Below are 13937 nucleotides of genomic sequence, written 5' to 3'. Positions count from 1 at the left end.
TCTAAGGATTATTGTGAGGACTTGATATTATTATGAAAGCACCTAGGACTAGTGCCTGTGAAATGTTAGTTTTCTTTCCACAGAAGAAAGTGGGAAGTCCGAACTCACTTTTGAGTGAGAACTGATATTACTTAATTAGATTTAAAACTTCTATGCATTTTCACAGTTTCAACGACAGTGCTGCAATATAGTAATGCTCAATAGTAAACCAAATCTAGAAATTCAGCAAAGGAAATAATCATGATACTGTACAAATATATATTTAAGAGAATGTTACTTGTAGTTTCGTTTCTAATGGTGAAAATTGCAAGTCATCTGCATGTTCGACACGAGAATGCTTAAACAGATTATGGCAAATTGAGATGATAATGCTAAGCAATCATTAAAAATATCATGTAGCTGATACTTAAAGTCCTAGTAAAATGTTTAGAGTATTTCACCCGAAAAAAAAATTATAACTGCATCACCTGAGAATCCCCATTTTAAATTAAAAAAAATGCAAACGTTGAAAAAAGGGAAAGCAATATAACTATAAAGTTTTATGTCTTTGTGGATGATTTTATTTATTTTGTATTTATATGTGTGTATATTTTGGTGTTTCCTGATTTTTAAAAAAATAGTGGACAAAATTCAATTTTGTAATAATAAAACTATTTAAAAATAATCATTCGTTGACCCATACTTTAAATAATAGTATGTTGTTTGGTGGTACAGTTTCCTAAATTGTAAGGACTAAAATATATTAAAAAGTGGAAAAATTATGAGGATTATCTTTAGGCATATATCTTAAGAAAAATAGGTAAATTTGTTGACTTGATGATGCACAATTTAAGGATGTCTGATTTATAAAGATACTTTTATATTATACCTTATAAAAGCCGTGAGCATTTTTGCTTATATTGGAATTACCTCCCGCAAATGCATCAAGGTAAAAAGTTTAATGCTTGGTTTTTGATTTGTTGTTTGACTGAGAATGTCAAGAAATGAATCTTTCTTTTGTCTACAAAATTAAATACACATGAAATCTCCTAATATAGAGGCGAACTGATTAATACATGTTTACTGAATTTGAATCCACCAGAAAATAAACATTTATCCACTCACTAATTTATTCTTTTACAAATTATATATTTCCTCCCTTCAAAAATAATTGGAGTTTAAAATAAAAACCTTAAACAGAGCACTTAAAACATAGTTCTAAATGTACAAAATAATGTAAGGACAATGACATTTTTAATGTTCTATGGCCTCGTTTTCAACTAATTAAGTCATGCAGCTAACAGGAAAAGAACTACGCTTATGTGGTTGCTTAAAATTCATTCTATTGATATCTTACAATTCTGAACATTGTGTTAAGGAAAATAATCTATTAATCTCATTAGGAAATGGATAATTTGAAAAATTTAGGGGACCAGATTCCATTTTGATCCTGAGGTTATAAAATTTCTTAGTAATTCGAGTCTGGAGTTGCCTGACACATAGCATTATTTATTGGTATTTCTGCCAAAGGAGCCATTTTTAGTTTTTGCCCCTTCCAGGTGACTCTATGATTGATTTCTGCAAAATTACTTTTATTAACTATAAGGCAGGTCTGATTTGTTTGTTTAGAAGACTAAAAACAGAAGAACATTGGAAATTCAATACATTGGTGTAGACTTGTGTAAAGATAGTGAAGAGTACACAACAAGAAATGTGGACACAGCCTCTGATAAATATAATAATGATCATCCTTTGATGGTGGATGCAAAGAATTCATGGGTGACATAACTCTAGGCTGCAGCTGACTTCAATAATTGCCTTTGACTGATATCAGGTGTGTAGGTGTCTAGTGGACAATTTTAATAAAGCACACTTTTTTTAAATTTTATAAGCAAAACATTCATATGTTTCCTTATACAATAGTATAAGGAAGAAAATATTAAAGGAAAAAGAGCAATAATGCAAAGATAATCTCTGTTAACATTTGGCATATTCTTTTAATCAATAAGTATGTGTTTCTCCATTCAAAAATAAATACGTAAATACATGCACATATGTACAAGCGTGCTCATTATATTCATATCAATAATTCAGATTTTTCTGACAAAATTTAACTCCTCTAGTTCTTATCTACATAATATTATTTTGTGTAATTTATTACATCATATATCATCCCACACTACTGGATATTTAAATACATTTTTTCACTAAATATTTTTAATAGTTGCATAATATTCCATTACATGGATAAACTATGATTTACTCAACTGTTTATATAGTTTGGTATTTATAGTTAATATTACTATTGCTTTGCTATTACAAATGGTACTCTGATGAACATATTTAGCTTGAATGTTTGTCTATTTTTGATTAATGCTGTGCCAATTATTTTTTCTCACTAAATACATGCTCAGGGTCTAGACTCATCTCTTTCAGTGAGTGATATCTCACATGGACTATGCATGAATCTTTTTAAATGTACTTTAAATAGAATGGCAATGTTTATCATTCATTTAAGAAGGATCTATTGAGTGCCTGCTATATGTCTACACTGTTCTAGGTGCTAGAGTACCTGTTTATACTCATGCTGTTGAAACTGCACTTGCCAAAGTGACTGCTAGACTGGATGTTGCAAAGCCCAAGGGATAATTCTCATCTCTTATCTCAATCGACTCATGAGCAGCATTTGATACAATCACTTAACCACTCTTCTTGGAATACATTCTTTTCTTTGTTTCTGAGATACTACTGTCAACTGTATTTCCTCCTATTTCTTGGCTGCTCTCTCCCAGAGCTCTGTTTGTTTATCTTCTAAAACATCTCTATTGTACTAACTACCTAGATTATCTCACCTGTCCCATAGTTTTCACTACCATTTATTTTCTGACATGATTCAAATTTATTTCTCCATTTCTGACTTTCCCTTAAACTCCAGACATACATATATGACTGTCAATTTGACCTCTTCACTTGACCATTTGTAGGCATTTCAAACTTAACATGTCTAAAACTGAACTACTGACTTAGCACTCTTCCACCAACAAAAAAGAAAAATTAATAAATCATGTTGCCTTTGCATTTTCCTCCTCTTTTTCAATGAATGGCAATTCCATCAATCTAATTTCTCTGTTCGAAATCTTGGAGATAACAAAAAAATTATTGGATGATAATTATATTTTGGTATTTACTTTAGATGCTAGGATCTCTCAGTAGAACACATACATACCTGACATAATGGAAAATGCATTCTAGAGAACTTGATTTCTGTCTTTTTCAGCTCCCATCTATTCCATCAGCAAATCCTATTGATTCTATATTCATTACATGTCTGAATCTGATTACTTTCCATAACTTCTATCCTTTGCCATTCTCCCTAGTCTAAGTGATCATCATTTCCCCAAGACTGTTGGATTAGTCTTCAAATTGATTGTCTTTGCTTCTGGCATTGCTCCAGTAAAGTTTCTTGCCAACATATCACCCAGAGTATCCACTTAAAACAGAAGTCAGATCATATTACTGTTCAATGTAAAATCCTTTCCATTTCAAAATAAATTCCAAAGTCCTTACCATGAACTTCCTTGCCCATAGTAGTGACTCAATGAATATTTATTACGAATAGATGGATTAAAGGGTGATAGGATACAATTCACAGGCTCTATGTGCCAATCTCTCCAACTGAATAATTTCCAAGCCATTATATATATTTTTTCATTGGTTATCGTTGTTGTTGATGGACTGTATTGTGTTGACACAGAGCGTTGAGTATTTGATTGAATAAATCCATCTAGTTTTTTGACATCAAGATCAATCTGTTTAGACATGGCCATGGCTGCTCTAGGAAGAAGAAAAATTCCAAACTGAATCTTTTCAGTAGGAGGAAGGAGATTGATTTGACATGAGGCCTTTACTCTTTGCCTTTTACCACCCTCTTTTATGCAGCATTGAAGAGCTATGAATTCAGATGCTCAAGTTATGATTCAATCTACCCATATAAAATTCTTGATTTATTTGAATCATATGGATCTATGGCCTAATAGTTAACGGGTATCAGTCACTGTACACCCACCTCATCTGTTATCATTAATGGTAATTGGTTGACCAAGCTTGGCAAGCTACCCAGCCTTTAATCCATAAGTGGAAACCAGGAAAAATAATCTTTTTTTTTTTGGTTTATATGTGTGAAATTAAAACACTTCTAGTTTAAAATACTCTGCCTGGGCAAAAAGAACTAGGTTTGCCTTGCTATCATCTTTTAAATAGAAACATTCGTTACAACTTTCCTGTTAATGTGTTGATCAGTGGCAAATTTCATTTAGTGGTATTCAATATTAATTTTAGTAGCTAGCTCAGTGGCTGGCCTTACTAAGGGGCTATTTGCTGCTTTCTTTCTTTTAAAAAATGGGAGCAATTATTTGTGCTTATGAGAGCAGTGGGAGCAACCACACACCAAAAATAGAAATTATGAAATTAGCCACAGGCAAATTACAAAGCAGGGACAAGTTTGTGCACATTTTTGCCAACAGGCTTGCTGCTGACCTTCCTTTTGAAGTGGACAGGCTATTTACTTGGATGGATTACATATTGGAGAGTCCCCTTCCCTCACCGAGCTCCATGTCTCTCTAGCCCAAAATGCCAATTGAGGGCTTAGTTTGATGCTGTACTTTGGTTCCAGAGACAAACCTATTAGAACCATAGCTGAGAGCAGCAAATGCATTATGTCAAGGCCACCTGTTAAATTTGAGCCATAACCTTTAGACTGGGTGGCAATTTTGTGGTTTTCAATTCTACCTTCATGTCTTTGAACTTTAAGCTGCTTCTGTGCAAAGTTACTTTCAATTGATAGTTTAATGCTGGAAAATGTTTTGAATCAGAAAATGTTTTGAATCAGAGAAGTGCTATTTGCTGTTACTACCCAAAATACCTATATCCATCTCCTCAAAAAAAGCCAAACAACAAAAAAAATTTCTGATTCATCTTCAGAGAAGAGAAAGAGAGGGGGAAAAGGACATCAGGGGGAAAAAAGCTCTAAGTAAAACTACATTTAGCTATCATAGTTTCTGTTTTTTGTGCTGCTGTCACCAGCATCTGTGATTATTATCCTTTTTGTATTGGGATGAATATATGGAAGCAGAGTTAGCACTTAGTAAAATGAAATATAAGAATCGTTTGGATGTAGGTGGAAAGGAAGTGACAGAGTTCAGAGGAACAGATGTTCAAGACTTATTAAAACTTTTCAGAATGAAATTTCATACCCTGCCTCTAATTATGGCACTGCCCTTCTGCCATCCTGATGAATACAGCCTGCTGAAATTCTTGAAGAAAGTGAAGAGAAATGGCATGTAGAACCCAAAGAAACTTCACCATGCCACCTACAACTTTTAGTTCAAAGAACATGGACCTTTCTTCTCTTCTCTCTTCTCTTCATCTTCAGTGCCACAGCATTGCCCACAAACATGCCCGAAACGAGCGCTTCTGGTTGCATGTTTTATATCTGCAAGTTTATTATCAGAATTCATTCTCTGAAAAGTTCCTGCTATATTGTTGCGCTCAAAACAAGTGCCCTTTGATTTGTTTGATTTCGTGTTTGAGACACCCTAAAAAAAACTCAGATTCCATTTTGTTCTTTACTGTCAAGTTATCTGAGCATGCATTTTCCTTCAGTGCAAAATTAGGCTTTCTACACCCATAGATTGGGAGCTAAATGCTTCATATTTATTATCTTTAAGGGGCTGTGTTAATGAAAGAATTTTAATCATTGACATTGCTCTGTGAATTATGTATTACAAAAACCCCTGCTGGTGAGTTAGACAAAATTAACCTACTGTAAGGGGCATTAAAAAAAATCACAGCTAATTAGTAAGCCAACAGGAACAAAGAGGATGCAAAACAAAGATGTCGAGAACAAGACATTTAGGTAGGAACTGCTGCTTCTGTTTCAGACATGGCTCGCTCTTTCATTCCGGGCCACATTTGTAATATGGCATGCCATTGCTGGAATCTTCCTCCCAATCTGATATGATCCATTAGACTTGAGCATTTTTATGTTTTGTAATTAGTTTTCTAAGCTACAGTCTAGTCACTCTTTCAAACTGTGGAAATCCAAAGGCTCATAATAGAAAATGGAAGATATTTTTAAATGCTTTTAAATTATTTCCCAGGCGATCTATATTAGAGATGTAAGGCAATTCGCGGGGATTATAATGGGAAATGATTTCCACCGCTTTTTTTCCCCTTGAATCACTCTGTACGCTCATCATATATCCCGCATCCATTCCTGTATTTTAAAGTAGCAGGGCTTTGTCCGGGCTCCCCTCAATTCCACGTGGAGCAGACAAAGGCAGGCATGGGTTTAAATCATAGGCCGCTTGCCTTCTCAGCTCCTCATCCTACTGACATTCCACAGCCATGCATCACTCTGCTGGGGCAGGAGCTGGGAGGAGTCAATTGACCCTGAGAGGCTGCCAGAGAGGTGGCCATGCTGGGCCCCATTTGTTTCTAATTGCTCTTTCTAAGCTATAGGTTGAGATAAAGCAACCAAAATGGGACAAGTAGAAGCAAGAAACAACAATAATGTCTATTTCAATTCTTCTCTGCTCAACAGAGGCCCAGAGCATTAAAATGGATGTCATTCCTTGACCTTTCATTTTCTTCTGGATTATTTATTTTTATTTTCTTTGTGTTCAGATTTCTCTATAACCCAATAATATCTGAGACCATTGTCTTTGTAATGAGAACCTGGCTTGTTCTTCAGAGAAAGAGCCATTAATCGTTCCTCTTCCATTCTCTGAGTTTACTGTTGGAGTAATCTCTGAACGTTGGATTATTTGAAACAAAAGCAAACTGAATGATTTTGTAAAATCTTACCTTTTGTAGGCAAAAGAAAATGGGCAAAGAAGGAAGGAGGAGTTCCTATTTTAAAAGTGGCACAGAGCACAGAAGGATACAGGATGTCAGAAACAGGATGTGGGAGCCTCATGAGGGAATTTTGTCTCATGGTACACTCAGTTTTGAGTAGCTGGCATCTCTTTCATGCTATTCTTCAGCACTTTTTCTGGGCTTAGAGAACTTAAAGGATTGTTTTATGTTTAAATTCTGATGGATTGCTCTTTTATTATAAGCTCAATGAGAACAGGTTGGAATACTATATTAAATTGGAATGTTCTGAGTCTAAGAGCTCTCTTCTTCTAGCCTTCTGTTTCCATCTTCAGGTTAAAAGAGACATCTTCTCTACCATTATCTGTCCTGAATCCACCATACTCTTTTTCCTGTTTATGGCAGTCACTGCAAAGTCCCCACACTCCACGTCAACTCTTGTTTTCCATACTCTACTCCCCCTAATGCTTGCCCTTATCTCACCCTTCCTCCAAACTCCTAGAATCCTTCTGGTGTGATTTCCCAAATATTTCCAACTTCATCTCTAAACCTTTCCTTCTCAGTTTTGTTTGAATGGGAATCTGGCCTTCTCAGGGGTACTTTCATTACAGACCTCTCAAGCCTGTGGTTCAGGTAGTCACCCCACAACTTTCACAGTTCTGGTCTGGAAGTGAGTAAGTGCTCTTGCATGCCCTTAGCTCTTACAGATCAGTCTCCTTCTACTTCAGAACAGTCTCCTTCTACTTCTCTAAAAGACCCCAACTTTTATCTCAATTTATTAGTCACTTCCCTCCTTTGCTACTGACACTTTCTGAAACCCTCTTTGTTGGATGTTTCTTTTTGCTCCAAGCTTTTTGCCACTCTCTCCAGTGTTACCTCCAACTTCTTTCATTCATGGTAATTTAAGATTCATAGAGCTGCTCTTTCACCACCCAGCTTCCCAGTTCCTTAACATCCTCTCCTCCTGCTATCACCTCCCTGTTCCTAGGTTGGAACTTTACCGGCTAGAACTGATCATTAACAATCAAAACAACTGTCCATTATCTCAGCTTTGTGCCTCCCATTCTCTGACCACTGCCTTCTATCTTTCCAGTTTTCTCTTTCCCTCTCTTTCTCTCTCTTTCTCACTCTTAATCATTCTTTAACCCCACAGTGATCTCTCATCTATTGGGATGATTGCTTTGCACTCTTCTTACCAATGCAATGATGACCCTACTCCCTTCCTTACCTTAAATCAATCAGTATACTTCTTGCATGTGCCCATACCACTGAATAAGATTAGAAGATAAGCATGAAATCCCACAGAATGGTTTCACTTCAAATTCGTGACCAAGAACATCAAATGAACCTTTACTATGACAAGGTAATCTTATGCTATGTTTCCAGTGCATGCCCTCTCCCATTCTCCTAGTGAGACTCACACTTCCCCTCTCCTGTGTAATTTCACATGTAATATATTAAACCATATTAGAACTCTTGGTCAGTTCATTAACATTCTGTACTCTTTCAGGCTTTCTGATGGCTTTACCAGCTCATTGTGGTTGTGTGATCTGGGACAAATTGCATAACTTCTTGTACCTCTGCTTCCTCATCTACAAAATGAATATTTTATAATATCATTGGATTATTTTGTGGATTAGTTGGAAAAATATCTAGAAAGTCCTTACACTACACATCACTAGAGGCTCAAAAATTGTTGGCTTGTATTATTACAACATTTAATTCTTCAGTCATGAATTCCTTTTTACTGCTCCTATGCCTGAGAAATTCTTACTCATTTGTAAAGCTCTTGACATAGTTTTTTCTTTCTGATGAATTCATCACCCCTTTTTCTATGCTATCCTAGCATCCTTTGAACAACTTTTGTATTATTTACTACATTTAATTGTAATGTTTCTTTGTATATCTGGGTCCTCAACTAAATATCTCCTCCTTGATAACACTTCATATGCCTTACCTAAATTTGCATCTGGATGCTAGTTGTGCAAATAAAAGAGGTATTTGCATTTACAATGTAGTATGATACCTTTCCTATGTCTAGATTTATTGCCAAATAGTTTTAAATAGCAAACTGGTTTTCAGTAAGAATTATTTGAAAACTAAAACTATCGTAGAATTTGAATCCTGCTCAACATCTGCATGTACAAAAATTGCATCTAATTAGTCCAGATGGTTGAGACAGTTGAATACTGAATAACTTGAATATCGAACCCATCATCAGAGCTGAGGTTGGACGTTAAGACCCTATGAAACTCCATCCTGCTCTCTAACATAAGGCACTGTCACACTAGCACAGATTTAGCCCTGTGTGGGCTGACATGTTTTTCGGAGTTCAGCTATTCCCATTGTTTATTTTGCAAAAAATTTGACACAGGAAGGCTCTGATTACTTCCCTCTATAAGCTAAATATCTGACTTCAGTGAGAGGCATCTACTTCCCTTTGAGGGTTCCATGGAAATCTTTCTTTGAAAAACTCTCCTCCTTAGCAATCGTCTCAGTGCATAAGATGCTAGAAAATTAAATATTTGGTTTGGGTTGGCTGGGAACAATATCCCACTGCTATTCTATTTGATACTATTTGTACAGTAAATTTGTAGTTTTACCTCTTCAGGAAAATTAATTAGCAGAGGCATTACAAATAGATTCCACCATCTACATTTTACGGATGAAACGTGAAAAAGAGGGAGCAAGCTCTTTGTCCTCAGGTACAATCCCTCCTCAGGTCTGGGGATGGCTGTTCCAGAGCCTCAAAACACTTCCTGTTGTGTTTTCATCACTCAGGGCTTGAGTCATAGAAGAAAGAACTACTATTTCTATTTTATGTTTAGACATATCGTTTTTTTAAGGGAAGGTGGGAGAACAATGAACAAACTGTCTGTAGATATTGTCACCACATATAAACAGTTTTGCTGAGGGCATTACAAGGTGCGAAGAATTGTCAGCTGAAAGAAGATCTATTGGCTCTCTGGCTTTCTTGCATCTGGGAAAGAACTGAGCGGCCAGTTGAAACCTCATACCATGCAAAATTATATTCGATTTTTCATAGTTACTTCACTCTCCTTCCTGACCCCTTCTAAACGGAGAACCCCTACAGGGCCTTTTCCAATCCTCCTCCACACGTAGACCGACAGATCATCTGAAACTCTCTTAGGGCACTTCCTAAGGAATTACACAAAGAAATATTGTATATTTAAAGGTGCTAGAAGGGAACCATGCAAATATCTGCATTTATTTAGGAACTTAAAAATCCAGGAAGGGCTGCTGCCAAGACTTGAGTGCCCCCAGCTTACAAATAAGCTTTAAGTAACTGACATGCCCTCATGGTTGGTCAGTTAATCTGTTGTATAACAGTAAAAAACAGGCAAAGAACCAGTAGCTCTCTAACAAGGCAGCTCTTTGTTACTTGTAAACTACTATTGTCTCCCTTGAAACTAGCTTTTGTCCCATGAACTTCAGGGTGACAAAAATACCAAGACTGCTAACGTTGGACAACAGAAATCCAAATAGCACGGAGACTTCAGGTCACTTGTTTTTATTATCACACTAGGGAGAATAATATACTATTAGCAATGGCTATTATTTACCAGCCAGTTTCTAAGTGCCGGCTCCTGTGCTAAACAATTAAGTACACATAGTTTATATCATTTAATCTAAGAACCCTGTGCAGTTGTTCTCTTATTACTGCTATTCAGAAGAGGAAACTGAAACCCACAGAGGTGAAGTCACTTGCTAACATCACTTACAAAGTAAGAAAGTATGATATTGACCCAAAGCCTCTATTTGCAGCATCTTTCTCTCTTCCTGCTTTCCAAATCCTAGACAAAGCTAGGGATTAGATATGCTCTGTGACCAGGAAACAGACTTGGTGAGCCCAAAACATCAGGTATGCACATGACATTATGGTAAATTTTCAAGTTGGCAAACTTTGAACTGAACAAATAGGATTATATGCTGATCACAGATCCAGTAATGTCTTAAACTTTGGGTGAGAATAAGTGCTTGTGGGTGGGGTGGAGACACCTGAATCACTCCATTCTTACCCTCAGCCCTTGGCCAAATAAGCAAAGAATTCAGACACCCTCCTGCTAATGGATTGAATCATATCCCCCCCAAATGACACGTTCAAGTTATAACTTGGTCCCGTGAGTGTGAACTTATTTGTAAATAGGATCTCTGATTTGTTGGTTAAGATGAGAGTGAATTGGATTAAGGTGAGCCCTAATGCAATATGACTGGGGTCCTTATGAGGAGAGAAATTTGGGTACACACAGAGACCCAGCGTGTGATGGGGACAGAGACAATATATGTCACAGACTGTCTGTCAGCCACCAGCAGAACCCTACAGACTCCAGAGGAAGCATGGTCCTGCTGATACCTTGATTTTGGACTTAGAGTCTCCAAAACTGTAATACAATCAGTTGCTGTTGTTTTAAGCCCTCTGGCCTGTGATGCTTTGTTACAGCAGTCCCCTGCAAACTAAGATACCTGCCACCAAACTAAGGTACTAAGCCACTCACAAAGTCCTAAACATTCATTTAGGTGGAATTCCAATTTGCCCTGGGCGGTATTAGATTACACATACCATTCTGGGGTATTGTTAACAGCCCCCATTTGCATTGTCAAAAGGGTCCAGGTTGGGACAATAAGAAGCATGCACTATACCTTAAGTTTAGGTGCTTGTCATCATGTAGGGAGATGCTAACAAAGAATGTTAACATTGCTGGTTTCTCCCCTGGAAAACTGGGAAAGCGCCTGAGAAGAATGGGAGAGAAACTGTAGGTGTTTATGAGACCCGTGGAATTACCAGGCAGACTACATTGCTGAATCTCCTTCTGCCCATCACCATGTCACTCCTGGTTGCTTGATCCCTAGGCTGGTATCTGAGGGGGTAGTTGGCAATCATGTGCCTTTCAGCTTTCAAAGATGTGTGGGAGAACGTTATTTCCTTACTGTGATGGGACCTTTTGATTAAATATGGTTCAAAGCAATTTCTGATTAACCATGCAAGCCTCAAATCGATGCCTAAACTCTTTTTTGAATTTGACACTTGGGCAGCATCTGTGCTTTTAGAAACAAGCAACAAGACATTCCACCCCTTCGATGGAGCAGCTGATGCCACAGCTGGGAACAGGCATTCTGCCTTGGTCTCCCGTGCTGGGCACTGGTATCAGATGGAAACAGTTGTAGGGCTTTCAAGCCACCTTTCTCTGCTCAGCCCTCCACCCCTATTCTTCATAAAACAGATAGCGTTTGCAGGGATGAATAACTCATTTCTTGATTCTGAACGGGCATGAATTTTTCACATGTAAAAGTGACTGAACAAATTAAAACTTAATTTAGAGGGCAAAACTAAAAAATAGTCGTGGGGCTGCCAAAATGTCACTTTTATGGGAGGCTTAGGCTGAAATGTCAAGATGCTTTTTGTAGTCTGGGCAAATAGTTTGAACTGCAACTATGTCATTTCCGTGACTGTTTTAGTGTGTTTTCGTAAAGGCTGGCAAAATTATATAAATAAAACGTCCTCAGATTTTCATCTTTGCTCAGCTGTGTTCCAAAGGGGTAATCGGACCTCACTGCAAGCACCGTGGAAAAACACAGCTTGGCTGATAAATTAGTGGTATTTGGTGCTAATATTACTAATTCAACATTTGGAAGGGTTGCTCACTAGGGAAAAATAACATGTTCTATAAGTCACAGGAGAAACTAGGGAGATAGTTAATGGGTGTTGGCTTCGCCACGCATATTGCTCACAAAACTGCTGCTGACTTCCTGCCAATAGACGTGGAAGTCATTGTCAATGAGATGGATTGTTCCTTTCACATGTACACAGCCAGAGAGGAAAGGCTGAAAGAGTTCTGCGAAGTTTAGTACTGACTTCTACTGAACCATAGCAACGCACCCTGATTATCCCTCATGTGCGCCACAGAAAGAATTTCTCCTCGTTTGAGACCTTAAAGTCATTCTTCTTGTCAGATGTAAATTCCCCACCATCCCCAGTAATTTCTCCCAAGATCAATGAGCTGAGCGTTGGGGTTGTTTTTTCTTTCCCGTGGCAAACGGCTATTTTGTACGTGGCGAAGCAGAATTATTCAGCTATAGAATTGGGAGGATTTAGAGTGTGACCAACACTCCCCAGCCTGGAGGACTAGAAAAAACAAACAAACAAACCTGACTTGAGAAAGAGAAGGGAGATTTTAATTTTGAAAGGCAAGGGCTTTGCTCGCCAATTGAAGAGGTATTGGTGAAAGGATGTTCTTGGTTAAAGATGCTCAGGAGTATGCAGAAGCTTCTATAGCAACATATTCTTTCCGTTTCAACCTATGGTAGGGCTACTTGTTTGGCATGGACTTACGGAAAGTGTTTCTCTTTCTCTCTCTTTCTTCAGGTGGCATCTAGCTCCAGAGAAGTAAAATTAAGATTATGAGATTGCAATTTCCTGAGATTTGGATACATTTTTCTAAGAGTGAGGGGCAAATATATGAGTGTCAAGAAATAGGGACAGAGAGTGCAGGTTTCTCAAGCCATGTATACAATTTTACCCATATACACTGCCAGCACCACACAGAAGATTATCTCTTCCTTGAATTTCAGGATGGCATTTCCAGGCGCAAGAAGCACCTGTTGGTAGAATTTCTCCCAGTAATGAAGGCCATCTGGACAGGAGACAAAAGTAGGGCATGAGGACTCTAGTAAGTGGAGAAAGAGCCCCTGGCTCTGACTGAGGCGGCAACTGCTCTGAGAAATTTTAACAACTGTTGAGGAACAAATACATTGGACAAGGAGTCATTTATCTAAGCAGTATTTACACAGGCAGCAGGCATTTGAAAAGGAATGGATTTGGATTATAAAACCTTTTTTTTCCCTATGCAAAAATAGGCGTGATGCAGGAAATCTGAAACCTCCCGGCAACCCTCCTTGACATTTGAACATTTAACATGGTGCTTGTTTTCATCCACTGAGCGCTTATCCCTTGATTATTTTGTGGAAGGGGAGGAGAATGGATATAAAGGGACCTATGGTTTTAGAAGCCAGCCTTCAAAATTTAGATAAAAGTGGGGCAGAAGCAGTATTGATGAGTGACATTA

Source organism: Tamandua tetradactyla, chromosome 11 (genome assembly GCF_023851605.1).
Source record: "Tamandua tetradactyla isolate mTamTet1 chromosome 11, mTamTet1.pri, whole genome shotgun sequence".
NCBI lineage: Eukaryota > Metazoa > Chordata > Mammalia > Pilosa > Myrmecophagidae > Tamandua > Tamandua tetradactyla.
This window is presented reverse-complemented; position numbering follows the sequence as displayed.